The following is a 16,721-nucleotide window of genomic DNA, read 5'->3' on the forward strand; positions in this document are numbered from 1 at the left end:
ATAACGCAGACAATTCTGAAGATCCCCGTGTTCATTATCAATATGGAAGAAAATTATATCGGATTTGGACTGCATAAGAGGCTACGGAATGATCAATTTCAAACCTACACCAGCCAAAAAACTGTTTCACAAAAGTCAAACCACTGTTTGACCAAAGTCAAACTACTATTTGACCAATGTCAAACAACTGTTTGCAAAAATATGATTCTTAGTGGTTCGAAAGTCTGTTTTACCAAAGTTAAAACACTGTTTGAGCAATGTTAAAACGTTGTTTGACCAAAGTCAAACTACTTATGTTAAAAGCTAATTATAATAGATAAAACACTATTTGAGCAATGTTAAAACAGTGTTTGAGCATAGTCTGTTTGACCAAAGTCAAACTACTTATGTTAAAAGCTACTTATAATAGATAAAACTAGATTTTCACCCGGCATTGCTTCCCGAGCTCATGAAACTTACTTATGTTAAAAGCTAATTATGATTAATACATGATATAAAGCATAGAAAAAATATGATATGTTAATGGCTTTGCTATAAGAAAAATTATTTTTCTTTGTTAATTTGAATACCAATTCAATTCAACTAATCATCCACTTTACTCTTGTATCTCAATGTAAATGTAAATAGCAAATTCAATAAGGGGTGTATGTGTAAATATTTTTCATCAGTTGAAAATATGGGAAGACAAAAACACAACCGTCATTATTTCTTCATCATCATTACACATCAAACATCTATCATCTATTCTTTCAAAAATCTCTTCTCTTCAGTCATTTTCTAGGGTTTGAACTTTCTTATTCTCCATCTTCTACACTTCAATCACCAGAGGTTTTATTGTTTTTTCTTCAGCAACTGGTATGTACATTCATATTGTAATGAACTTTATATTGTTTAACCGATCTTAATTCAAATCCTATCTTGCTACAAATACGATTTTAAACGTTTATTGCTATACATTCAAGAAGGGTTTAGTTAAGTGTTTGAATCATTTGTTGAGAACATGTTAAAATAGTTATTATTTGCAGAAAAATTTTAACTCATACTCTGTTTCTATGATTAATTTCAGTAGATACTCTGTTAATACAAAAAGTTAATGTTCATCTTCGAAGCCAACTTTTTAATTACAATCTGTTAACATCTTTACTGTTTTAGGTTTTATGATGTATACTACATTTGTCAAGTTTCTTGATAACCCAGAATCTTTGAAACTGGTATGACATGTTTTTACATACATAATTTATTTTTATTGAGATATATATTTAACAGTTCTTATGGTTTATATTTTCTTACACTACTTAAAAATTATATACAGGATGTACCTATAGCCCTTGATAATCAAAAGTGGGGAGATTGTTGGCAAAAAAATAGGTTGCGAATCTATCATGAGTCTGGTAAAGAATGGGTTGTGAGGGTCAGAACAGAAAATTCAACGCCAATAATAACTGACAGTTGGGACAATGTTGTTAAAGATCTCAATCTGTCGAGGGATACTTTGTTGGTTTTCAAAGCGTTAGGTGATTTTGGGCTTAAACTTTCATGTTTTGTTGATGGCATGTGTGGTGAATCTTATTTCACGTTTAATCATTATGCAAGATTTGGTTTTACGGCATGAGTATTGATCTTAACTTGAATTCTTTTGCATCTTTAACGTGTCAACACTTATTCTCATAAGTTACATACTTCACGTATAGTATTCATTATTTTTAATTTTATGCAGGTAATCGAAGACTGCTTCATTAAACAATTTTACGTAAACAGCCCACCAAGTGGCAAATATCAAATCTGTTATAAGGGTTCATATTGGAATGTTAAGGCATCTAAGGTTGATACCAACTTTGTATTTGCTAGAGGATGGTCAGAAATGTGCAACGATGTTGGGATAGTAGAAGATGATTTGCTTGTGTTTAGCAGAATTGATGATGTTGTTTTTGAGGTAGTAGTTTATAGAGATGAGACTGATATTTGCTTTTTGAAGAAACATGAATCTGACGATGATAGTGTACTTGAGATATCGAAGGCTGATTATGTTGAGAATGCATTCAAGGTACGTAAGTATTTAGCATTAGCATTAAAAGTTTTAATTTTTTAGCATTATATTAATTATTAAATTAATGTTGACCAGGACATCTATGAGAATGAAGAAGTTGTGTCTGTAGGTGAAGGTAGAACCGTTACTCAGGTACTTACTAAATTATTAAAATTATTTATTTTTAATTTAACACATAAGAATTTAATGTTTTTACAACTATTAGTAGTGTTGTTTACTGATGTTATATTTATCCAATAATGTATTATTTACAAGAAGTTACCAACCAATGTCGAATGCACGTCGAAGAGACGCATGTTTTAACGATTGAACAAAACCCAAGATGTAAGTTTACCATCTTAAAGATTGTTATATTACTATTGTTATTAAAGTTACTCTATGACAACAAGTTCAGAAGAAAGGTAAAGTTACTTCTGAGAGAAATGAGATGGTCAAGAATAGGACTAAGGGAAATGCTACCTTACCTGTTGACACAAGTGATCATATTGGATGTTCTTCATCTGCTCATAAAGTTAAGGTATCTATACTTGCCAGTTAATTAGTATATGTTATATAAACTGTTTTTTTGTGCATATATTCAACATTCTTTTAATTCACATGTATATGTTTACTTTTTTATCAAGGGGAAAAGAGCCGCCAATGTTCAGAAAAAGCTTAACCATAGAAATAAGATTGCAAAGACTGCAAAAAAACATTCTAGACATCTTCTCGACCCTGAGTTCTTTCATTTTGATCGCAAAGGAGACTATAGGCTGGTATACCATTTTTTATAACAAACTAATGATTTATGTTTATTTGTCTGACTATTATTTTTTTCCACACAATACATGTAGCGTCTTTGATGTGTGTAAAATGCAACATATAAATTATATCAAATAAGGCATAAAACTAACCCTTTTTAAGTACTAATGTTGGAAAAAGAGTGTTTTTGTCTTCCTTTTGTATTTTCAGGATGAAATGAGCTCAAATTCACAAAAGAAGCAAAAAGACAGCTAATTCTAACACAAATACAAGAAAAGGAATAAAAGTAGACTGCCCGAACCCTCAACGGCAACCTCCCAAGCAAAAAAGAGAAAACAGAAGCCTGAACACGCCCCGTGCTCAGCCAACACGGGGCCGTGCCCAAGAAGCAGCAGAAAAGACAAACATATAAAAGCTTCTATTGCCCACCACGGGGCCGTGTCCAGTGAGCACGGGGGCGTGGCGAAAGTACAGCAGGCGCATTAATTGTAATTGCGAATTACAATTAATGAAGAGAGAGAGTGTCAGACGGGCACGGGGGCGTGTCCAGCGGACACGGGGCCGTGCCCAGCCTTCTGTTCAGCCTATAAATAGGAGTGCTTGGTTTCATTCCAATCCATCCCTTGGCACACCACCTCTCTCACACTTCATCCACCACCCACCACCACCATAACACCATCATCCACCACCATCATCCATTGTCCATCGTAGAGTGTGTGAGTCGTCTCGGGATCCAAGATTGATAGTAAGAGTTCTTGACAATCAAGGCCATGTTTGCCTAAGTCTCTTACATCACTTGGTGAAGACAAGTGTTTAGTATAATACTTTTTATTTTTAATCTTTTGCACTTTTTATTTGGTTTTGTATTAATGACTTTAATAACTAGTTGCTTATGTCGAAGGTGATCTTTCCTTATCGTTTGTCCGTGGTGTCTTGGCATTATTTTACTGTCTATATAAAATAAAAGATTTTCACCATTCATATCTCCACGGTCTATATGGAGGTATGTTGGCTACCTGGTCGAGGGTTAAGGGAACGGTTTGGTAAGGGTCTTGCCCTTGTTCAGCGTTTAGAGGTCCTGCAAGGGACCTGGGTCAAATTTAGTAGGATCTCCTTCAATGCCCATAGGTATTGGATGGCGGGGATCCAAACTCTTTGACCCCCTCATAAGTTAACTACTATTAATACTATAACCCGGCTATTTAGGACTGTATCGCTGCTGACTCAGACTACTTAGCCGAGGGTAACGTCACCGCCAAAAGCGGGGCCTACCATAATTTGCATTAATAACTTAATTCATTATCTTCCAATAATCCAACCCTTTAGGATTGTATCCTTGCTGACTCAAACTACTGGGTTGAGGGTAACGTCGCCTTCAAAAGAGGGGCCTACTACAATAACTAAGATAATCTCTTAAACAAGTGCAAAAGTGCGAAAATAATCAAAGGTTATACTAATACACGAGTCGGATCCAAGTGATTCATCTTGTCTATCTGTTTTTATTTTATTTTTATTTTTCAGCATTTAGTTAGTTTTTATTTTCTTAGTTTAAAAAACATTTTTCTAACTTTTTGATTTGATTAGACGTTGAGGATAAACCGGTACTAAAAGCTCTTGTGTCCTTGGACGACCTCGGTATCTTACCAACACTATACTACGTCCACGATGGGTGCACTTGCCCATATGTGTGTTTAGTGTTAGTAAATATCGTGTTTTACAAATTTAAAACTTGGCTAAAGGTGTAAAAAGGGCTTAATAATATATCTAAATTATATACACACTACACACGCATAAAGTTTTTGGCGCCGCTGCCGGGGACACAAGGATTTTAAGAAAGCTTAAAATCAACAGCCTAATCAGTTTTTCAAAACCTTTTCAAGACGCGCGCACATTTTTCTGCATTTTAGTTTAGTTTGCATTTACAGTAGCCTGAACACGGGGCCGTGCTCACTGAACACGCCCCCGTGCTGTATATTTTTAGTTAGATACCCAGATACAGAGTCTGAACACGGGGTCGTGCTCACTAAACACGCCCCCGTGCTCAACGTGACCAGTAACTTTAATTAAAACGCCCATATACAGACCCTGACCACGGGGCAGTGTTCACCAGACACGGGGCCATGTCCAGCTTCTGTTTCCGTCTTATTTTTGTTTTCTGGTCCCGAGACTCAGTTGTGGTCTGTTGAGTGATTCTTATGGATCAATACTCAAGAGGTTACAACTACACCTATGATGAGGATGGTTATAGGGGTAATTATTGCACTAATTGTCGTAACGCACGCTCGGTTCAATATAATAACTCATATCAACCATCCAATTCATACAACTATTATGAGGAGCCCAGGTACGAGCCGTCAACTTCATACACATCCTATGAAGACCAAAGGTATGAACCTCCTCCCTCATACTCATATTTTGATGAACCAAGGTATGAGCCTTCATACTCATACTTTGAAGATTCAAGAAATGAGCCACCACCTTCATACTCTTATTATGAGGAACCATGGCGTGAACAACCCACCTCATATGAGTACTATGAAGAACAAAGTTTCGACCCTTACCCATCATATACTTACAATGAAGAACAATGGTGTGAACCATCTACTTCATATGAGTACTATGAGGAGCCAAGGATCGAACAACCGGATTCAAGCTTTGAGGATCCCAATTCTTTTTCTCTCACCGAAGTGACCAATAGGATATTAGAACACATTAAAACTATCGAACGTTACATGAAAGAATCTCGCGCAAGGGAAGAGGAATCCCGCACAAGAGAAGAATTAAATTGTAATAATAACATAGAGATAGTTGAAAATGTAAAAATGGAAGAACAAGAAAGTGAAAAACCGACACATGAGTTAAACAATGAAAAAGGTGAGTCCGATAATGTTAAAATACAAGAAGAGTCTAATTTTGAAGAAATTAATCTCTTGTCACCTACTTTCGAAAATCATTGTTTAGTAACCCCTCATGCCAAGTTTTTAAAAGAGTTAAACACTAGTGCTAAAATCAAAGAAATAGTGAGTGTTAAGTTAACTAATGATCAAACTTCGCTAATAAAAGAAGATCCTTTTGAAATTAACATTACACCGGTTCCATGTTTCTTTCAAAATTCATTTATTAGTAATATCACCATTGATAAAGATCTTTGTGTTAACATAATGCCTAACTACATTTTTGAAAAATTAAGTAATAGTGACTTTACTCCACTTCAAATACCCATTTTTCTATCCGATCGAAAAGTGATAAGATCAATCGGTGTAGTTGAAGATGTTTTGGTTCAAACAAATCAAATGGTAATCCCAACCGACTTTGTCATCCTTGATGACGCTCCTCTAGTCTTGGGAAAACCTTTTGTACAAACTCATAAGGCTTTGAAAAACCGGAAATTCAACAATCTACCTCTTCAGTTAGGGGCATTCAAAAGGAGCATAGATCTTGAGCGTTCAATGAAATATCCTTTTGGCAATAATGACCCCCTAATTGAAGATGAAGCTGAACCACCCGATACAACTAAAGAAGATGACCACTTTGTCGAAGAAGAGATCGCCATAGAACAAACCTTTAAGGTTCTTGATCTAGATGAGCCACAAAATAAGGTGTCTTCTAAAGACCCACCCATTGAGCTCAAAGAACTTCCTAAAGGTTTGGAATATGCTTTTCTAGGCAAAGATGGTAGTTTACCTGTAATTATTTCTTCTAAATTAAGTAACATAGAAAAAGAGAAATTAGTTAATCTACTTAAAAAACACAAAAATGCGATCGCTTGGAAGCTTGTAGATATTAAAGGAATAAGTCCTTCCATGTGCATGCACAAAATTTTAATGAATGATGACTACAAAACAGTAATTCAACCACAACGAAGAGTGAATCCTAATGTTCAAGAAGTGGTTAAAAATGAAGTCATCAAGCTACTTGACGCCGGACTAATCTACCCTATCTCCGATAGTCCGTGGGTAAGTCCCGTCCAAGTAGTCCCAAAGAAAGGAGGTATGACGGTAATAACTAATGAGAAAAATGAATTAATACCAACAAGAACCGTCACAGGATGGAGAGTTTGTATAGATTATAGGTGATTAAATGAAGCGACAAGGAAAGACCACTTTCCATTGCCTTTCATTGATCAAATGTTAGAACGATTATCCGGTCATAAGTTTTATTGTTTCTTAGATGGTTTTTCAGGTTACTTTCAAATACCGATAGCACCAGAAGACCAAGAGAAAACAACTTTCACATGCCCCTACGGAACTTTCGCATATCGACGCATGCCATTCGGTCTATGTAATGCACCTGCAACATTCCAACGTTGTATGGTAGCCATTTTCCATGATATGATAGAAAAGACAATGGAAGTCTTCATGGACGACTTTTCCATCTTTGGAGACTCATATGACCAATGCCTCGATAATCTTGAACGAATGCTATCCCGATGTGAGGAAACTAACCTCGCCCTTAACTGGGAAAAATGCCATTTCATGGTAACAGAGGGAATAGTACTCGGTCACAAAATCTCAAGCGAAGGAATGGAAGTTGATTGAGCAAAAATTGAAACTATTTCTCGATTACCTCCACCATCCTCCGTAAGAGCAATCAAAAGTTTCTTAGGGCATGCCGGATTTTATAGAAGATTTATCAAGGACTTTTCAAGAATTTCAAGACCTCTAACAAAATTACTTGAAAAAGATGCACCTTTCATCTTTGACAAGGAATGCAATCAAGCATTTCTAACCCTCAAAGAAATGCTAGTCAATGCACCTATCATGATAGCGCTCGATTGGAAATTTCCTTTCGAAATCATGTGTGATGCAAGTGACTTTGCCGTTGGAGCAGTCTTGGGACAAAGAAAAGAAAAGCATTTCCACCCAATCTATTATGCTAGTAAAACGCTTAATGATGCACAAGAAAATTATACAACTACAGAAAAAGAATTACTAGCAGTGGGGTTTGCTTTTGATAAATTTCGTTCTTACCTTGTTCTTTCTAAAACTGTAGTCTATACAGACCATGCAGCCATCAGGTACCTCTTCAAGAAACAAGATGCAAAACCCCGTTTGATCAGATGGATTCTACTCCTCCAAGAATTCGACATCGAAATCAAGGACAAAAGAGGAGCAGAAAACACTGCTGCAAATCATCTCTCACGCCTAGAAGACCCAGCTTTGGAAGCGACCAGGGACGAGCAAATCAATGAAAAATTTCCCACCGAGTCCTTGGAAATGATGGAGAGTAGACAAGAGCCATGGTATGCCGATTATTCTAATTATCTAGCTAGCGGTATAGTCACCAAAGGATGGCCGCATCATCAAAGAAAGAAATTCTTTGCTGATGTAAAGCATTACTTTTGGGAAGACCCTTATCTTTTCAAAATGTGTGCCGACCAGCTCATCCGAAGGTGTGTCCATGGTAATGAAGCACGAAGAATTCTCCGTCATTGTCATGAAGGTCCATACGGAGGACATCATGGTGCCGCGAGTACCGCACGAAAGGTATTTGATTCAGGGTTTTATTAGCCAACCATTTACAAGGATGCACAAAACCTTGTAAAGACATGTGACGCTTGCCAAAGATCAGGTAATATTTCTTCCAAAAACGAAATGCCCCAAAATGGCATTCTCGTTTGTGAAATCTTTGATGTGTAAGGACTCGATTTCATGGGACCTTTTCCACCGTCAAAAGGAAACAAATATATACTTGTGGCAGTCGATTATTTGTCTAAATGGGCGGAGGCCGAAGCTCTTCCAACAAATGATGGAAGAGTAGTGGTAAAATTTCTGAAAAAATTGTTTTCTCGTTTCGGAACACCAAAAGCTTTGATAAGTGATAGGGGCACCCATTTTTGCAATCATCAACTCGAAAAAATATTAACAAGGTATGGGGTCTATCACCGGGTCTCAACAGCGTATCACCCTCAAACAAATGGGCAAGCCGAAGTGACTAATCGAGGTTTAAAACGAATACTTGAAAAAACCGTAGGACTAAATAAAAAGGAATGGGCCGACAAATTAGACGATGCTTTATGGGCCTTTCGAACTGCTTATAAAACCACTATAGGTACGACCCCATATAAGCTCGTCTATGGAAAAAGTTGTCACTTGCCAGTAGAAATAGCTCACAGAGCCTACTGGGCAATAAAAAATGTAAACTTAGACTTAGAAACTGCCGGTAAAAATCGATTTTGTCAAATGAATGAATTAGACGAACTAAGGAATTATGCATATTCTAACTCCGAAATTTATAAGGAAAGAATGAAGAATTTACATGATAAATATATTAAGTCTAATGAATTTCGGGTAGGAGATCAAGTTCTATTGTTTAATTCACGACTTCGATTATTTCCTGGTAAACTAAAATCTAGGTGGTCAGGGCCTTTTTCCGTCACCCATGTTTTTCCTCACGGTGCAGTAGAAATTAAAGCTCGAAATGGGATACCATTTAAAGTCAATGGCCAACGGCTAAAACTCTACCGAGGATCCATTGAGGAGGAGGAAGAGGAGATCTCGCTTCAAACGGTTAACGAATAAACTCAACATCATACCCGACATGGTACGAACAGGCAAGTGTACGTCAAAAACCGGTAAGTCTTCTAACCATTTTCGGAGAAAGGGGCATGCACACGAGCACAAAAAAAAATTAAAACCCTGCTCGGCACGGGGCCGTGTCCGCTGGACACGGGGCCGTGTCGAGGCGACTGTCGGGATAAAACCCTCTTTTCACAACAGTTACCTCATTCCACACGCCCCGTTTTGCCGAAAACGCTCTGGTTCCAGGCGATTTTCCGCAGATTTCCGACGTCACTACCACGTTTAACAACATCAAGGTATGATTCTATCATCTTTAGTAGTTAGATTAGTTACTTGCATGTGGTTAAAACATCAAAAATTGGGGAAAAATCTAGGGTTCTTCGTGTTCATCCGGATCGAACTTCAAATTTTTGATGCAATCTGTTAGTAGTAGTTTAGATTAGTGTAGTAGAAAGTAAATAAACATGTATTGTTGATAGATTTGTTCGATTTCCTACTAAAACCCCAAACCCTTGTTTTTGAACCGAAAAAGACGAAATTGGTAGGGTAAACGGTTTGTTTTGGGAAAAACGACACTTAGGGCTTCATTTTCGGGGGAAACCGCAACTATTGGGCTAAAAATTTTTAGGTTTTCGGAACCGGGACGAAAAATGAAGTTTTTGGGTTACAGACGCCTAGACACGGGGCCGTGCCCGCTGAACACGGGGCCGTGTCCAGCCCACTGTTTGCAGTTTCTTTTAAAATTTCTTTGTTTCGTACTAACTTTTGGTGTATTCTTTCAGATGTCAAAATTCACAAGGTTCAACGCAAGCGAACTCGATGCTAGGGCGCGATATGAAATACTCCAAACAAGACCCGAGGAGTACCCTAGGCGAGCATGTACGGACTTGTTAACCATGGTGAACCAACTAGATCGATTCAACAACATCGTGACAGGGCCACTAGCAGTTGCATTGAACACTCGGCTTCGGTCGGTGCATCAATGCACAATGGAGTTTTACAGTACTTTCGCTTTCAATTCGAGGTGTGACCCGTTTGACAATGAAGGGGTCGCATTTCGGTGTGGCGGGACACAGTACTCAATCTCCATGGCACAGTTTGGATCTATAATAGGACTATACGGTGAAGAGGAATCGGGAAATGAGGAAAACACTGGGGGATTACGAGACTTGGACGAGACCGAACGTCAAGCCACATGGGCTCAAATCGGTGAAGGAATCTACAACCCTAGCAGCACTAAGAGTACCAAACTGAGGGACCCGCTATACCGCTACATTCACAGGCTCCTTACCTACTCGCTAAACCAACGTCACGACAGTAGTGGCGTTGTGGGGTTAAAAGATTTGGTTGTCCTTCACTGCATCCACAACCGGAAGCCTCTCGATGTTCCATATCTCCTATTGCGAAACATGCATCTCAATCGCCTTGCTCGAGCTCCAACACCTATCTTCTTTGGGGGATGGGTGTACCGTCTTTTCAAGCACTTCACGAACATTCCAAGGTCCTTTGAAAGAAGTCCATGGTCAGGACGAGTTGACTACCACATTTGCCGAGCCATGAACTTGCTTTATGAGGCGGAAGACGGGACGGTGAGCTTCCAAAGGACGCAAGGCTATGCATGGAACCCACAGGAGGCCCTAGTTCTTCATGCACCACCTCCCCAATACCAGTACCAACCCCATGGCGATCGGGGTCAATCCTCCTCACAAGGAGGCGGTTTTCCTAACTTTCAAAGTTTACATGATCTTTTGCAGGAAAACCTCATGTGTACCAGGAACACCTACAATCTAGCCAACAACACATACCACCGGGTCGGAGCTATTGAGCCCAACATCAACGATATACAAGATGATATCGGTAGCATCCGGGAGTATATGGCGGGGCATGGGGGTGGAGGTGAGGATAGCGATGAAGACATGGAGTAGGAGGCTTGAAGGAACAAGGAGCGGGTTGGTGGTGAGCCCACAGGTTTAAGTACCCTTTTCTATCGAACAATTTATGGCCTGCGTGCCACTTGTTGAACAATTTACTTTCCTGAACTACTTTTTATTTCCGTTTTATTTTTCTACTTTATGCTTGGAGACAATTAACTGTGGTAATGTAGGATGTTTTATGTTTGCTTGGTGTGGTATTGAGTGATGAAACAGGTACAATGCAAGGGTTAGAGTGCTAAACCTTAGCACTTACAGGCCCAAAATGGAGAAACCGGGAGACGAAACCTGTTTTTCAGGCTCACAGACTGTCCACACGGGGACGTGTCCAGCCGACACGCCCCCGTGTTCATCTCCCAGACCTGCTGTTTGGTTACTGACCTGCAATTATTTTCCAGACACGGGGCCGTGTCTAACCAACACGCCCCCGTGTTCACCTTCTGTAAGTTTTCGATACTGGCAGTTCACCACGGGGTCGTGTCCAGTGACCACGGGGCCGTGTCCAGACTGCCAGTAACATAAATCTTTGCTTTTTAACACCACATTACACATCCAATCAACCTAAAAATTTATTTTTGGGACACATTGAGGACAATGTGTAATTTAAGTGTGGGGGGGGGGGGAAGCTAACACTTTGAAATTTTGCAAGTCCTAACAACAAGCCTTACACAAAACTCTATTGGAACCGCTAAACACCCCAATTTTTTTACAAAAAAAAAATTCATTTTTTTACTTGTCTAAAGTTTAAGTTAGGAAATCCCAAGATTAATAAGGTTATATTTTTATAAAATTTACAACCGAAAGCGTCGTGATAACAAGAACCAACATAAGAAAATTATGAAACGGCATAACAAGTCTAGTTAAAATTTGATTATATATACTTGATCACATTAAAAACCCATTCCCACAAAAGTGAGTTTTGAGCCTTTATAGAGCATACAAATTTACATCTTTAGACTAAATGCTCATTTTTCGTTTCTTGTGTGAATAGCCGCTTGGTTCTTACAACTCTAGAACTTGCCACGACGATTCATTCCCGGTCCTTACCAACTTAAACCCAAGTAAGTAAATGATGGAGGCATTAGGACTAACCATTTTTTCTTTCTACACCATTATTTTTCAATTTTTTTTACCACCTACCCAAAATCCCCCTAGTTAACCCCTTTGAGCCTAAACCTTTCGTTTCTTTACCCTAAACCCTTTTTTACCCACCAAAAACCCTTTTATTTTTTTTCACCCTTTATTTTAGTAACAAGCTCGGTTTTTCGCAAGCTCGTTCTTTTATGTGACTAAAAAAATGATGATGAAGTTAAAAACAAACAAAGCTATGCAAACAAAAGCTTGTTTGGAGAAATACTTCAAAATAAAAAGTCACTAAAAACAAAAGTGTGTTACGAAAACCGACGCTTTTTACGCTTTTCGCCCTTTTACTAACCAATAACCCAACCACCCACCTTTAGCCCAAGCCTAACCCTTCACCCAAAAGTCCTCTTGATATTTACAAAGGTATAGAGTTAAAAAGGAGGAGGATTGATTGCTTGGCAAGCCTATGGAAGGCGTAAGCTCCATGCCGCTCTCGAGTGATTCACTAAAAAAAAATACACCTTCGGCCGAGTGTTGAGTGATTTCTCCCGTGAGGTATGTGAACTTGTATATAAATGGAATTTTTTAAAAAAAAGGCATGTTATGCCCAAATAAGTAATTTATCCTATGAAACGTTCTAAATAAATCATAACGAATAGGATTGTAAATAAATAAAAATAAAACCCAAAAAGATCTTGGATTCCCGACACTCTATGACAAGCCAAAAACCTTCTCTTCTACCCATTCCATTTGGGAGTGTAAGCCACATTTAAAGAGTTTTGCTTGAGGACAAGCAAAAGTTCAAGTGTGGGGGTATTTGATGTGTGTAAAATGCAACATATAAATTACATCAAATAAGGCATAAAACTAACCCTTTTTAAGTACTAATGTTGGAAAAAGAGTGTTTTTGTCTTCCTTTTGTATTTTCAGGATGAAATGAGCTCAAATTCACAAAAGAAGCAAAAAGACAGCTAATTCTAACATAAATACAAGAAAAGGAATAAAAGTAGACTGCCCGAACCCTCAACGGCATCCTCCCAAGCAAAAAAAGAGAAAACAGAAGCCTGAACACGCCCCGTGCTCAGCCAGCACGGGGCCGTGCCCAAGAAGCAGCAGAAAAGACAAACCTATAGAAGCTTCTATTGTCCACCACGGGGCCGTGTCCAGTGAGCACGGGGGCGTGGCGAAAGTACAGCAGGCGCATTAATTGTAATTGCGAATTACAATTAATGAAGAGAGAGGGTGTCAGACGGGCACTGGGGCATGTCCAGCGGACACGGGGCCGTGCCCAGCCTTCTGTTCAGCCTATAAATAGGAGTGCTTGGTTTCATTCCAATCCATCCCTTGGCACACCACCTCTCTCACACTTCATCCACCACCCACCACCACCATAACACCATCATCCACGACCATCATCCATTGTCCATCGTAGAGTGTGTGAGTCGTCTCGGGATCCAAGATTGATAGTAAGAGTTCTTGACAATCAAGGCCATGTTTGCCTAGGTCTCTTACATCACTTGGTGAAGACAAGTGTTTAGTATAATACTTTTTATTTTTAATCTTTTGCACTTTTTATTTGGTTTTGTATTAATGACTTTAATAACTAGTTGCTTATGTTGAAGGTGATCTTTCCTTATCGTTTGTCCGTGGTGTCTTGGCATTATTTTACTGTCTATATAAAATAAAAGATTTTCACCATTCATATCTCCACGGTCTATATGGAGGTATGTTGGCTACCTGGTCGGGGGTTAAGGGAACGGTTTGGTAAGGGTCTTGCCCTTGTTCAGCGTTTAGAGGTCCTGCAAGGGACCTGGGTCAAATTTAATAGGATCTCCTTCAATGCCCATAGGTATTGGATGGCGGGGATCCAAACTCTTTGACCCCCTCATAAGTTAACTACTATTAAACTATAACCCGGCTATTTAGGACTGTATCCCTACTGACTCAGACTACTTAGCCGAGGGTAACGTCACCGCCAAAAGCGGGGCCTACCATAATTTGCATTAATAACTTAATTCATTATCTTCCAATAATCCAACCCTTTAGGATTGTATCCTTGCTGACTCAAACTACTGGGTTGAGGGTAACGTCGCCTTCAAAAGAGGGGCCTACTACAATAACTAAGATAATCTCTTAAACAAGTGCAAAAGTGCGAAAATAATCAAAGGTTATACTAATACACGAGTCGGATCCAAGTGATTCATCTTGTCTATCTGTTTTTATTTTATTTTTATTTTTCAGCATTTAGTTAGTTTTTATTTTCTTAGTTTAAAAAACATTTTTCTAACTTTTTGATTTGATTAGACGTTGAGGATAAACCGGTACTAAAAGCTCTTGTGTCCTTGGACGACCTCGGTATCTTACCAACACTATACTACGTCCACGATGGGTGCACTTGCCCATATGTGTGTTTAGTGTTAGTAAATATCGTGTTTTATAAATTTAAAACTTGGCTAAAGGTGTAAAAAGGGCTTAATAATATATCTAAATTATATACACACTACACACGCATCAGTCTTCCTGCTGAAGTTGCCAGACGAGCAGGTCTTTCTCTTGATCTTCATCCTTTGAAAGTTCAAAACATGGTTGGAGTTGTGGAGGTTTATGATGTTAAGTCGAAGTTAAATGAACTGAACCCACGTTATGCGTTGGACGGGTGGCGAAAGTTTATGACTGACAATAACTTGAGGTTTGGTGATATGTTGCACTTCACATACGTGTCTTCACAACAGAAGATCGTATTAAATCAAGTTACGTCAGTTTAACAAAGACATTTAAGTATGTTCTGATATCAGATACTATAACTATGAATTTTTTGATGGTGATGTTGTATGTTTTTTTTAGATTATTAACTTGATGGTTTGTTGCTATGTATGGCTAACATGATAAAACACTGTTATTAGCACTTTATGTTTTATATATAGATGATATGATGTTTCTTTTTGCTAATAGTAACTACAATTAGTAGAAACTTGGTTTATTAATTGCAAATGTGACATTCTTCTGCATTTATAGGTTTATGAATTCAGAATAATGGATGGATATATATGACTGTATTTGGCATGATGATGTTGTGTTTCATGTTGTAAAAACCAGGGAATTGTGAGATAATAGATTGCTTTGCCCAATTAGATTATGTGTTAAATTATAGTTCTTTAAGTCATTGTTTCATTTTCTTGAATTCTATGTAATTTTGTAAAAAAGTTCAATAACAAACAGTGGTTTGAACATCTGTTTGCCTTTTGGTCAATAGTTAATGGAAACCCATGTTAGGTTGAACAGTGTTTTGAAGAGGAAAACAGTGTGAGAAGACAGTAGATCTTAGTAAGTTAAACATCTGCTCAGACTTAAACAGATGTTTGGGCTTTTATATCAGAGGTTTGGAGTTAAACAGTTGTTTGACCTTAAACAGATGTTTGGCCATAAACAGATGTTTAACCTTAAACAAATGTTTTGCCTTACACAGATGTTTCGCCTTCTATATCAGATATTTGGACTTAAACATATGTTTGACCTTAAACAGATGTTTGGCCATAAACAGACGTTTGGCCTTAAACCAAACATCTGTTTAAGGTCAACATCTGTTTGACTATTGGTCAACATCTGATTGACTTTTGGTCAACATCTATTTGAATTTTGGTCAACATCTTATTTTGTAAAGAAGTACAAAAACAAAGATTTTTACAAAATCCCAAATCACCCTATCATGTAAGTGCATTGAACTAAAAGTGAAAATGATATTATTCATGTGATCCTGTTGTGCTTTTGTTTGACCTCTAATATGAGTTCATGATCTAATCCGGAGATTTGAAGACATTGTTGTTGAATCGAATGAGATGGTTGATGTAATGTGGTCGTATTAATAACAAATAGTAATTAATATAACTAAGTTTCCCGAGCCTGGGAAACAATCCCGGGTAAAAACCTATTACTAAATATCTAATTAAACACAGGTATCATCACTATTCAATCCCAATTACTATAGTGTAATTATTACAATTATTTATTATTATTTAATGTTGTACAAATTATATTTTTAAATAATGTATTAATAAATTTTACGCCAAATATAGAATATGAAAAATACGTATCTGTAAAAAAAATAAACACTAATACTATGATTTTATGCCAATGAGCTAATGGTGGAGTGGTAAGGGAGAGACTTGATGTTCCAAATGACCCAGGTTCAATTTCTACCCCCAGTATTTAGTTTCTGCGGCACCTGGTGATAATGAGATACTAGGCGAGTAGGCGGCGATCGTTAGTTCGATCCTTGGACTGAGCGGGTTTTACCTCACCGCACTGTCATGCCTTCGAGTGACGGGTGTATCCCGTTGTAGTGAATTTTACGAGTAACCCATTTGGAAAATTTGTTGAACTTTAAAAAAATTTGATTTT

The 16,721-nt window shown here is 38.0% G+C and overlaps 1 long non-coding RNA gene across 1 annotated transcript; it reads left to right on the forward strand.

Annotated features, from left to right (window-relative positions):
* Window positions 1–2,746: 2,746 nt before the first annotated feature.
* Window positions 2,747–14,934, forward strand: LOC118479725. The gene is made up of 3 exons (XR_004860301.1): window positions 2,747–2,802; window positions 8,061–8,062; window positions 14,839–14,934. It is a non-coding gene; the product is annotated as an uncharacterized LOC118479725 (long non-coding RNA).
* Window positions 14,935–16,721: the final 1,787 nt, after the last annotated feature.

This window comes from Helianthus annuus, chromosome 6 (assembly GCF_002127325.2).
Source record: "Helianthus annuus cultivar XRQ/B chromosome 6, HanXRQr2.0-SUNRISE, whole genome shotgun sequence".
In the NCBI taxonomy this organism is placed as follows: domain Eukaryota; kingdom Viridiplantae; phylum Streptophyta; class Magnoliopsida; order Asterales; family Asteraceae; genus Helianthus; species Helianthus annuus.